This window comes from Epinephelus lanceolatus, chromosome 13 (assembly GCF_041903045.1).
Source record: "Epinephelus lanceolatus isolate andai-2023 chromosome 13, ASM4190304v1, whole genome shotgun sequence".
Classification (NCBI taxonomy): domain Eukaryota; kingdom Metazoa; phylum Chordata; class Actinopteri; order Perciformes; family Serranidae; genus Epinephelus; species Epinephelus lanceolatus.
Window position 1 is genome coordinate 36,225,390 of NC_135746.1, and position 11,742 is coordinate 36,237,131.

Sequence of the window (11,742 nt, forward strand, 5' to 3'; positions counted from 1 at the left end):
GTTATCTGTCTACCACTCACTAGGTCTTGTCACCAACACACAAAAAACAGAAGTCCTCTTTCAGGAGAGGTCTCCATCCCCATTCTCCATCCAGTGTTCCCCATCAACGGTGTACCCCTCAAGGTGGTTAACCAGTTTTGCTACCTCAGCAGCATACTGACATCCACATGCCAGACTGATGATGATGTCCAGGCCCTCATCAACCTGGCGTCCTCTGCCTTTGGTAGACTGCCCTCTCGTGTGTTTGACAACAACCACCTTAGCACATGGACGAAAGTTGCAGTTTACAGGGCAGTGTGTGTGTCAACACTGCTTTATGGAGCAAAAGCCTGGACGACCTGCCGCCATCACATCAGACGCCTTGATGCATTTAACATCAGATACCTCCAATGCATCCTTGGCATCACCTGGCAGGACCGTGTTCCTAATACGAACATTTTACATCGCCCCGAGTCCATAAGCATCGAGACGATTTTGGCACAGAGGCAACTCCGGTGGGTCGGCCATATCATCCAGATGCCTGGATACCGTTTGCCCCATCAGGTGCTTTATGGACAGCCCCTGTCAGCCAGCAGAAAGCCCCTTGGACAAAAGCAGCGGTTTAAAGACCAGCTGAAGGGGACATTCAAGAGGTGCAACATCACACCAAACGACCTAGAGTCTGCTGCAGCTAACCGTCCACTTTGGCGCTCTCTATGTTATGATGGGGTCATGCACTTGGAGGAGAGTCACATCCAACAACAGAGGATCCAGCAGACAACCTCACGCTACCAAGGGTTTTGTCAGCCTCGCCAGACGCAGAGGTTTCCAAATCACTCGTAAATGCATTCTCGATTAAAATGAAAAAGTAAAATGTAAATAAAAAGCCCTGGTGCAAGACGCTACCGAGGGCTGTGTTGACCTCGCCAGACGCAGAGATTTCCGAATCACTCGTAAATGCATTCTCGATTAAAATGAAAAAGTACAATGTAAATAAAAAGCCCTGGTGCAAGACGCTACCAAGGGCTTTGTCGACCTCGCCAGACGCAGAGGTTTCCAAATCACTGGTGCATGCATCCAGCATCATCAACTATATGATGAAGTAAAATGTAAATAAAAAGCCCTGGTGCAAGACGCTTCCGAGGGCTCTGTCAGCCTTGTCAGACGCAAAGGCTGCCTGGGGCTTTTTCAGTCCTGCCAGACACAAAGGGTTCCCATCAGTGCCGTCAGTCGTCGTCACTGAAGTCGCTGTCCAGCCACCTCAGGGACTCAAAGAGAGTCAGGCAGTGTCTTCTGAGGTGGGGGAGCTGAGGCCTGCAGTGGAGGGTCTTAGGTCTTAGTTGCCGTCCTCACCAGTCGTCCTCTGCCTCTTCACACTTACCTCAGGTGTGTCGCTGTCCTCCCTGCTTCTCTTGGTGGATGAGCTGGGGGTGGAGGCTGGGGGAGCAGAGGCTTCAGAGCTGGAAGAGACTGCAGGCGGGATCCAGTGGACGCGAGGGAAGAAATGAATGTAGTCCCGAGTGTCCTCGTCATCCTCTTCTTCTATGTCCCCTTCGCGCCTTACCTGCAGTGTGTCGCTGTCCTCCTTGCTTCTCTGGGTGGGTGAGCTGAGGGCAGAGGCTGGGGGGAGACCTGCAGGACTCTCCACTGGCTGCACAGGAGGCTCCGGGGGAGGAACACCGAAAGGACGCCATCCGGGCCAAAAACCTCCAGGTGGGATCACGACGGGACGGGAGAAACGTCTGAAGTCAAACATGCCCAGCTCTTCTTCTTGTGCGTCCTCTTCATCCTCGTCGTCAGATGAGAGAGGGGGAATGAGCTCACCTTCACCTACCTGAACCTCTCCATCGTCCTCGACACTTACCTCTTCCTCACCAGAGGAGATGTAGATGAGGAGATCTTCGTCGTCGTCAAAGTCAAGCGGGGGAATGAGGTCACCTACATCTACCTCAACCTCATCATCGTACTCGACACTTACCTTGTCCTCACTTACCTCTTCCTCACCAGAGGACATGTAGAAGGGGAGATCTTCATCATCGTCGAGGATCCTGACGACTTCAGGAAGGCCATCCTCTGCTGGGCGCTCGACGATGTAGAAAGCACCACCTGAGGAGGATAGATATTCAAATGATAAGGATTTTTCATTCAATCTCTCATTAAATATTTTGGATTAAATCAGCAATCATCAAAATTTGAACTGGGAAATAAACTACAACATCTCCATGTAACTACACGTGCACTACACTTGTAACAAAGCATCAACACACAAGGGGCTGCGACTTTTAACAGTAACATCAGACACTGTGCAGTTCAGCCACTGAGTTTGGACAGATGAGGGATGAGACATTAATGTAGCATAATATCACATTTCATAAAGCTGCAGTAACAATTAACGATTAACGTGTCAGTGGGTCAGTTAACCCATTGATGAGCAGGAGCTCTGAGTAAAGGTGGTTATTCTGCACCAACCAAACACTTGTAAGCAGAGTGCAAATTATACAGTGACAATTTGGGGGGGGGGGGGTTACTTCAGTTAACAGAAGTCTTACAATCCTTACACTATCTTGCTTGTTTAACGAAATGTCTGCAGTCTGTAGATGATGACAAACCATATTCTACACCATTTAACAGCTCATGGGGCACATACTGTACCACACAATCAACTTTTGCAGTCAGTGGTCACCAACAAAGTATTCTAGATCTAAACTGCCAGCAAGTCAGCTGTTTTCTTAATTTGAAAATAGTCTAATAGTAAAAATAAAGCAACATTCCACATTGTAGATCCTGTACTGGTCCCAATATTGAAATGAATGCATAAGATAGGACTCACTCTATAGGCTCAGAAGCCTGGGCTAGAGTGACTCTCGTCTTTTCTATTAATTCAGAAGTGAGAAACATATGGATCCTGTAGAATAAGGATTTATTTTTCTATTAGACTATTTTCAAGGTAAGAAAACAGCTCACAAAGTTTGATTTTGGGGTGGTCTTTGCCTTTAAGTAGTAGCTAGGTTAATGTTCAGTTTTCAATTATTCTATCAAATGTACTGTACTGTACTGTGGCCTTTGTTCTGTTGTAACTGCTTTATTTCATTTTAGCTTGTTTTTATGTTATTGTATCTTTATTTTTTTTATTTTAAATTTTAACTCTTTCTACTATATTAATATTTTTATATTGCCTTTGTGTTGCTTCTACATTTTTACCAAATTGATACTGTATGTTGATATTTGTAAGTAAAGCACTATGAGTCACCTTGTTTTTAAAATATACTATATAAATAAAGTTGCCTTACCAAATCACTCTTACTTTAACAAAGTGCCCACAGAGGTTTGGGTTGCCTCTCCTGGGCTTTCCTCCCTGTCACTGCTTCCACCACTGTCTATAACTTAGTGATGTCAGAACGTAGCGTTATCTCTACAGCTAGCTAACATTAATCCATTGTCTCACTGCTTGACTGAGCTCCAGTGTAAGCTAACAGTCACATAATATATGACATCTTACATTGAAATGCCAAGCCATAGACACACATTAGCATTCACCTGTAGTCTAGACACCTGACACAATATAATTCTGAAACTCTGAAAGTGAGAAAGTAAAGTGTATTAACTAGCTAGATAGCTACTTACATTAATTTACAGCATTGTGTAAATGCAGAGCAAAGTCTTTTTTTTTTCTTTCTTTCTTTTTTTTTTAATGCAGCGACTCCCCCCCTCCTAAATACTTGGATGTGAGCCAGCCAGTGCAATGACTGGAAATGGTATAGTCCACTTTAGGGGTGTCTGAAATTGTACTACAAGCTTCGTCCTGGCATGAATATGGAATGTACTGTATATTGTAAGATTCATGATTACTGATAAGAAAAGTAAATGTTTAAGCCCCCCCAATCTGTTATTTTTACCTCTTTAGGGGGATGAAGTCGTAATTGGGGGGGGTCAAATCCCCCGTAATTCGCACTATGCTTGTAAGGACTTCAGTGGTGACAGAACTAGAAATGGTTTAGCCTACAATAAACAGCATCAATGTATTTAATATGCATCGTACTACATGCGTCATTAAGCACAGTGAACCATGGCTACATTCATCCTAATATACCACAGTGAGCTCTGTGCAGACCTCAACATTAAATGTTAAAAATAGGTTTATATAATATCATACAATGAGTCCAGCTTCAACAATCAAAACAAACAACTCGAGGCACCTGTGCATCCCTGCGTCCTGACTCTCACTGGTAATAGTTACATCGTTTCCATGGCGACAACTAATAACATTTTTGGCATTACTCGAAATCCGACACAGTCGCCATCTTATTTTCAGTAAATTCAATCACACATTGTCACATTTGAAAGATTTGATCCCTAAAACAAAAATATGAGTGTTTTCATATCACTATATTCATTGTTAACACACTCCACACCTGTCCCGGTAGATTTAACACACACTGTCCATCTAAACATCCATTTACACCAGAAATCATCAATTAGTGTCTATTTGAATCAAATGTGGAATTTTCTAACAGGCTAAGTAACACGGTGTGAACCGTCCACATTTCATCTCTAAAAGTTACACGGTTTCTACACTGATAACGATTTGAACGATTTCAGAGGCGGGATCAAAAGGAAAATGTTCAAATCAGTGTAAAAGCTGTCTTACCTGCGCGGTTGGGGTCCGGCTCACACAGGTGCTCCTCCTCGGTCCATGGTCTGCTGGCGGCCATTTTCGGGCTCTTCGGTTACCCACAAAGTTGAGTGATCAATCAATCAATCAATCAATCAATCAGTCAATCAGTCAATCAGTCAATCAATCAATCAGTCAATCAGCGATCCAAAAGTCTGTTAAGTGTTTTCCAACAACTTTCTGCTTTCTGTTTCAAAACTTTCCACAGTTTGGCTCAGGTCCAAATCCAAGTGCAAAGGGAGAGATCTGAAGGGTGTGGAGGCTTTATATACCTGACCTCGCCGGGTCGTCGTTCTGTTGCCATGACGTTTGGTGACGCACGCGCCTTTGTGTCACTGAGACAGAAAGATGGACATTTTTATTTATTTTTCAAATTTTTAATTTATTCATTTTATTTACTGGCTACTTTCACTGTTTTTTTAATAAGCTATTCTCCCTCTTTCATTAACTGCTATTTCTGTGTAATTACTGCGACAAAAATAGATTAAATAAATTTTAAAATAAAAAACAAATAAATATAATGAAATGAAAACACTATAAATCAAACCATAACCACCCTTAACATTATAATGCAGCAAGACCATAGCCATGGAGTCAACATTGGGAGGGACCAAATCTGCTAGATCCCCCCAGTGTTAAAAGCCTGACCCAAAACAATATTCAGAATCTTGAGACTCATTTCTGTTGGCCGATATTTTTTAATCAGAAGCATGTAAAGCTATTGTAATATAGTCTGAGACTGGTCAGGTGCACCTCTCTGTTGGTGGCACACACACACACACACACACACACACACACACACACACACGCAGACACACTCAGGAAGCTGTGTCTTTGCATGTGTACACAGTAGTGTATACTGTGTGTTTATCTCCTGATTCCTATGCTACAATGCAATATATTGAACTTTTTTTATTTCCTTTGTATTTCTTTATTTTATAAATAATATCAGAATATTTCATATGTCATTGAGAAATGTGACAGCGTCTGACATCGTAGATAAAATAGCTGTTGTACAGGTTATGATTTAGTATGGTTTGACTTAATTGGACTTAAAGGCTGTAACTTTAACTTTAAACTGTGTGGGTTTCAATCATCTGGTGAATTAGTTTCATATGTAATACTCCTAATGTTGATGTATATCATGTTGATATAAATAAAATGGGGAATGCTTTAGATTACCTCCATGCATGTACAAAATCATTCTTCCATATTTAATTCATACAAATCATAAGCTACTGTAAATTGTTGCAGGTGTGTGGTCTGAAAGACATAAACATGAAAATAAAACATACATACATCAGGTTATTATTAACTACAAACAAGTTAAATAGGCTTAGCTGACAGAGCTCACCAGTAATTGTACTCTGAGTTATGATACTGCTACAGTTATTAACAGGAGAGAACTAATGATCCTATTAACAAAAATGCTGCTGTCAATAGCAATAGCATGCTAACACTCATATCAATGCCCAAAGTATCAAAATCAAGGCCCTGCCAACCGTGTGGCTGGGTCATGCCTAATAAGCAATTAACAACTACACAATAGTGTTAATGAACAGAAGCAGGATTACAATATATATTTGTACATGTAGTCAAGTATCTTGACCTGGCTTATCAATAACAGTGTTAATCAAACAGAGGTGCAGTCAGCCAAAGTTTAAACAAGCTAAGTGAAGCGAGACCCAGCTACAGCCAGCAGGTACTTTGATGTTATGAATGTTAGTGTAACCAGGTTTTAATCAACCTGTGACATTTACATGTAAAACAGATCTCAAGGTCGAGAGTCACCACTCCTGCTAGTGATGCCCTGGTTCGAGAATAAAGATAATGTTATCAAAATGTTCTGACTGACAGTGAATAACTAATAAATTTTTGACTGTAAAAATCATTGACTTCACACAAAGAATAATGACACATACACACTGTAACTCTTTGTTTTGTTTCAATTATTATTCAACCACATTTCATTTCCAAAGCTGACAACTTCAAAATGTTTAAACCCCAAACCAAAATAAAATAAAGTCTGGCCAGAGAAATATATTTATAGCTGCAGCTTTAGTTCATGTTCAGTTGTGCACAACCCTGTACCTTTGAGCTCAGTATATTTTCCTCAGTTTTCTTTCACTCTTCAAGATCCAACGTGATGGACAGATTTTACTGATAGGAGTAGAGATAGAGTCCCGACCCAGGCCTAAAGTCTTGAATCCAACCCTCAGTCCACGGATCACGCTCTCCTCTCCCCTACAGCAATCTGGTAGTGGACAATACCGCTGCTCCTCCTGGTCAGTCGCACCACCGCTCTCACAGTTCAAGGCTATTTCAACAGATAAATGTTTCAGACACTCCTTAATCACATTCCCCAGGTCTAAATGTTATTTTTTTCTTCTTTTCTTACAGAGAACTACTTTCCATTGTTTCTCCCTCTGCATCAGGTTCAGAAAGGGAAAGGCTAAATAACTAACACAGCCTCCAACATTCAGATTCAAATAACTTACAACAACACACTTTTGAGCAAAACAAAAAAAAAAATCACGACTCAACATGGTAGAAATCTTTTAATATTGACCATATAAGATTGTCTTTGGAAGTCTTAACAATTAAGCAATATCACACGAGAGGGAGTGATATTGTACTGTATATCGTCACGGCTGTGATTCGGTCATAGGCACGAGGCTGTGATGATATACTGTATAACGTCACAACCTCAAGTGTGATATTGCTTTTATACAACAGTTCAACAACAGCTTAAACAGCAATGCTGAGTGAGAAATGTTAACAAAAGGTGATGAAATAAATGATTTAAGTATGTTATGTAGCTTCGCGGAAAAAAAAAAACAGTTCCCCCAGTCTGTCGCCAGGCAACACAGCACACACGCAAGGAACTCACAAGCTACTTTGTATTTACATTGATCTGCAACTGTGTAACTTCGTCCAGTTCGGCTGATGAAACGTTGGCAAACCTGGATGTTGGCACGGCCGGATTCAAACACACCTGGAGGTCTGCACTGAAGAGTCCTGGCTTTCCTTTTCCTCGTCCTCTCCTGACGACCTCTCGTAATTTAATTCAAATGTAATTTTGGGGAAAATATCCATCTTCTTGGTGTAACACTGTAGTGTCAGTTTGCCTCAATTTAGCGAGCAGAGTAGGGTATAACGCGTTACACAGTAACGAGTAACCTGACGCGTTAGTTTGCTGTTTGAGTAATCAAATACTTGAGTACATTTTCAAACAAACCATCAGTTACTTCCGTTACTTTTAGAATGCTGGTCCTTCAGCTCCGAAACAGCAACGGCTGTCGTTTGGTTCTAATAATGGAGATAACTTTAAACCCATCAGTCTGAAAGAAGCCACGGAGCTTGTGGCTCGCTACGTGTTAGAAGAAATGCTGCCATTGTCTACAGTGGAGTCTAAAAAAACGTGGACTCGCTGACAGACAGGTCAGACTCAGGACTTGCATTATGCATGGTACACACTACATGACTTTTCTGCCCGGTCTTAAAGTCACTATGTCACATTACACGATTGTAGAGTCATAAAATCATGCCGTGACTTGGCCGACAGACATGACACACTACACGATGGTACTCACCAATTATCCCCGGTCGTCGTTCATGGCATGTGTGATGTCATCAGGTTATTCTTGTCCTATTTTTATTACTTTTACTATTATGTGAGTCACTGTGTCTGTTCATGTGCCAGCTGAAATGTTGTAGTCACCTAAAAGCTCCAGCAGATGGCAGGAGCTACATTTGAAGTGCCGTGCGTAAACATTCAAGCTACTGTATCCTCCACAACCAAGTTCCTACAAATGTTTCAGAATAAAAGCCTATTTAGAAAATAGAGGGATTCTCTAGCTGAGGTTATAAGGAGCTTTTAATTTGAAAGAAATTCAGGAAGTGTTGAGTTTGAAATGACGGTGCAATGTGTTAACTTTATAAAGACAACGGGAGCGGATAAAAAGTAAAAATATAAAGATAAAGAGAGATTAATAAATAACAGACTGTCTATAATGTAGTCTGTTTCAAATGAAGCTGGGAGCCTCTGCAGTTGTGGTGAGCAGGGCTCAACAATAAGGATTGCCCGATTGCCCGGGGCAAGTAAAACTCACAGGCATGTAAACTAACAACTCACTTGCCTGATCGGGTAAGTTGCTAAAAATAGTAAAAGTTAATAACTAATTGATAAAATAAATGTATTTTAAAACGTGCTCTTCTGCTCTGATGCAGCGGTCTCTCTGCCTGAAGTCACAGGCACAGCTGTGTAACAATGTCCTGCCCACAGCCCCCATTGATATTATTTTGCGTGACGAACGCTTCATATAATAACATAACAACATATTATTTATGGTGTTATGTCATCGTGTCATTTCTGTCTCTACATGGTCACGCGTTAACAATTCTCCTCTGCTCTCTGTATCGCGCATGACGGAGTTCCGCCACACACACAAGTGATCACGCTAGAGCAGCTCGGGCCGCTTTTTCCTGACCAAACCTGACCCCGAGCCCGGTGCAGTTTGTCAGCTGACAAAGTTATTGTTATGGACAGTGTGTAAATAACCAACAGATTGTTATGCACAAACACGCTGCTCGCACAGCAGCTCAGCACGGCACTCATGCAGAACTTGTGTTGCATTCAGGCATTGTGACGTAAATAACAACTTCCAACACTTAAATAGGTCATAGCACAAAACAGCAGCATGTCAAGTGACTTTTTACTTTATTATATTCAATACAATTGTATATTCCTAAATCTTGAGACACCTCATATGTAAACTAGACACCTGTTCATAACTGTGCACAAATGTACTGTATGTACTTAGTCCTAAAGAGCCCTTCTGGTGCCAGTAGATACATTGAAACATCCCAGCAGGCTGTGCTTTGCAAGCATACAAAAAAGTTTCACGCATGTGAAAATTATTTTTCATGCGTGTGCTTCACCTCCGCTGCTACAACTCCATCCTAGGGGAAACACTGCTGTGTGCGTTTTGTGCAACAGGTGGATGTGGTAATCTACTGGTAGAATAGAGAGAGAGCTAAGTAGCGTTGAAGTAGAGTAGAGCAGGGCAGAGAGATGGAAGCAAAATATATTAAACCCGGTGTTAATACAGCAGAACTGGAGAGAGGGGTGAAAAATAAATAGAGGTGGGCACGGCTCAAGTAGGGCGCAAAATTATAGACGGAGAACGATTGACAAATTTTTCACTTTAAGCCCTGACACTGTCATTTTGGTGTAGGAATTAAGCTACAATACATGACATATGTTGTTGTAATTAATAAATACAGTATGAATAAAGATTACATAACATAAAAATAACTGCAGTCTTTGTTATTTGTTATTGTTTATTTATTAGCCGCTTAAATTAAACAATTTTTATAGGGCAAGTAAAAACTGACTTCGGGCAAGTAGATCTCTGACCAACTTGCCCGACCGGGCAAGTGAAAAAAAAACCTTAGCGTTGAACCCTGGGTGAGTAAAAGCCCCACCGCTATTTGTTAATGTTATTACTTTATGTCCGACCGTGAGGATGTAACATTGTTTGCTAGCTTGATGCTAATGAGAGTAACCAGAGTTGGGTAAGGGTTACTTTAAAAGTAATCAAAGTACTTTACTGAGTCACTTTTTAAAAAGTAACCAGTTACTTTACTGCGTTACTCCCTGAGTAAAGTAACTCAAGTACTTTAAAAGTACTTCCAACGTTACTCCCTGAGAAAAGTAACTCAAGCACTTTTAAAGTACTTTTGAGTATTCTACATTTCCTATTGGGCAGTGGACCACAGGGTGCTAAGCCTACATTTTTTTGTCTCCAAAATTAAAGTTATGGACCACTTGCCCTTCACTGAGATCCAATTCTCCCATCACAGCCGTCACTTTGACCAGTAGAAACACAGAATGATCTGCTGCCGTAGACAACTGTATGACAACAACACCCCAGCGTTTTTAATATTTCTTCTACGAATGTTACCACACAGAGTAAAAGGGGGAATGATGGTGTGAAACAGCAGAGGCACTTTGTCAACCTGCTGAATTAACGTTACTGTCATTAGCATCAAGCTAGCAAACAATGGTACATCCTCACGGTCGGACATAAAGTAATAACATTAACAAATAGTGGCAGCGCTTTTACTCATCACAACTGCAGCAAGTTAGCGGGAGTGACAGTTGGTTAATTAACGGTTGTATTTATATTTATAAAACCTGTGAGCAGAGTGATTTTACTGTTACATGTCCCAGTGATGTTATACTCTATATCAGCACTCACAGAATGCCTCCCGTCCAATCAAATTACTCGGTCGGAACTAACTGTTGTATAATATACTTGAGCATTAATATTGAACAGATTAGCATAACATATCAATAGCACTGGCTATCACAACATAATTGCATTCAGATTTAAACATAAAAAATAACAGTCAAGAAGTTTACAAGGCATATGAGATTACCTATTTCAACAGATAAATGTTTCAGACACTCCAATCATATTCCCAGGTCTAAATGTTATTTTTTCTTTTCTTACAGAGAACTAATTTCCGTTGTTTCTCCCTCTGCATCAGGTTCAGAAAGGGAAAGACTCCTGTCTTGTCCTGTCCTGTCCTGTCTAGTGGCCGTTGCCACAAAGCGTTTGCCAACTGCTGCAAAATGTAGAAAAAACTAACAAATAAAAAACAATATGATTCAACCTAGGTTATTTGTGTCTGATAATAACGTGAAACAGGAAACTGTGACTTTATATCATCCGAACTTATTAATATGATGTTACTAAGGTGACAGCCATCTTGAAAAACGGTCGCCATCTTGAAATTTCAATTGGCTGTGAGTAGTTCCTTGTCAAGTGACCCATGGAGACTGCTCATGCCAATTTTCATGCTTATATCACCAACTGAACGTTTACACCACATAACTGCTCCAAAAAGGTGGCGGCCATCTTGAAAAATGGCTGCCATCTTGATATTTCAATTGGCTGTGGCAATTTTCTTGTCAAGTGACCCATGGAGACTGCTCATGCCAATTTCCACGCTTGTATCACCAACTGGACGATTATGTCACTTATCCGCTCCACTATAGTAGCCTACTGATAGATAAGTAGAGC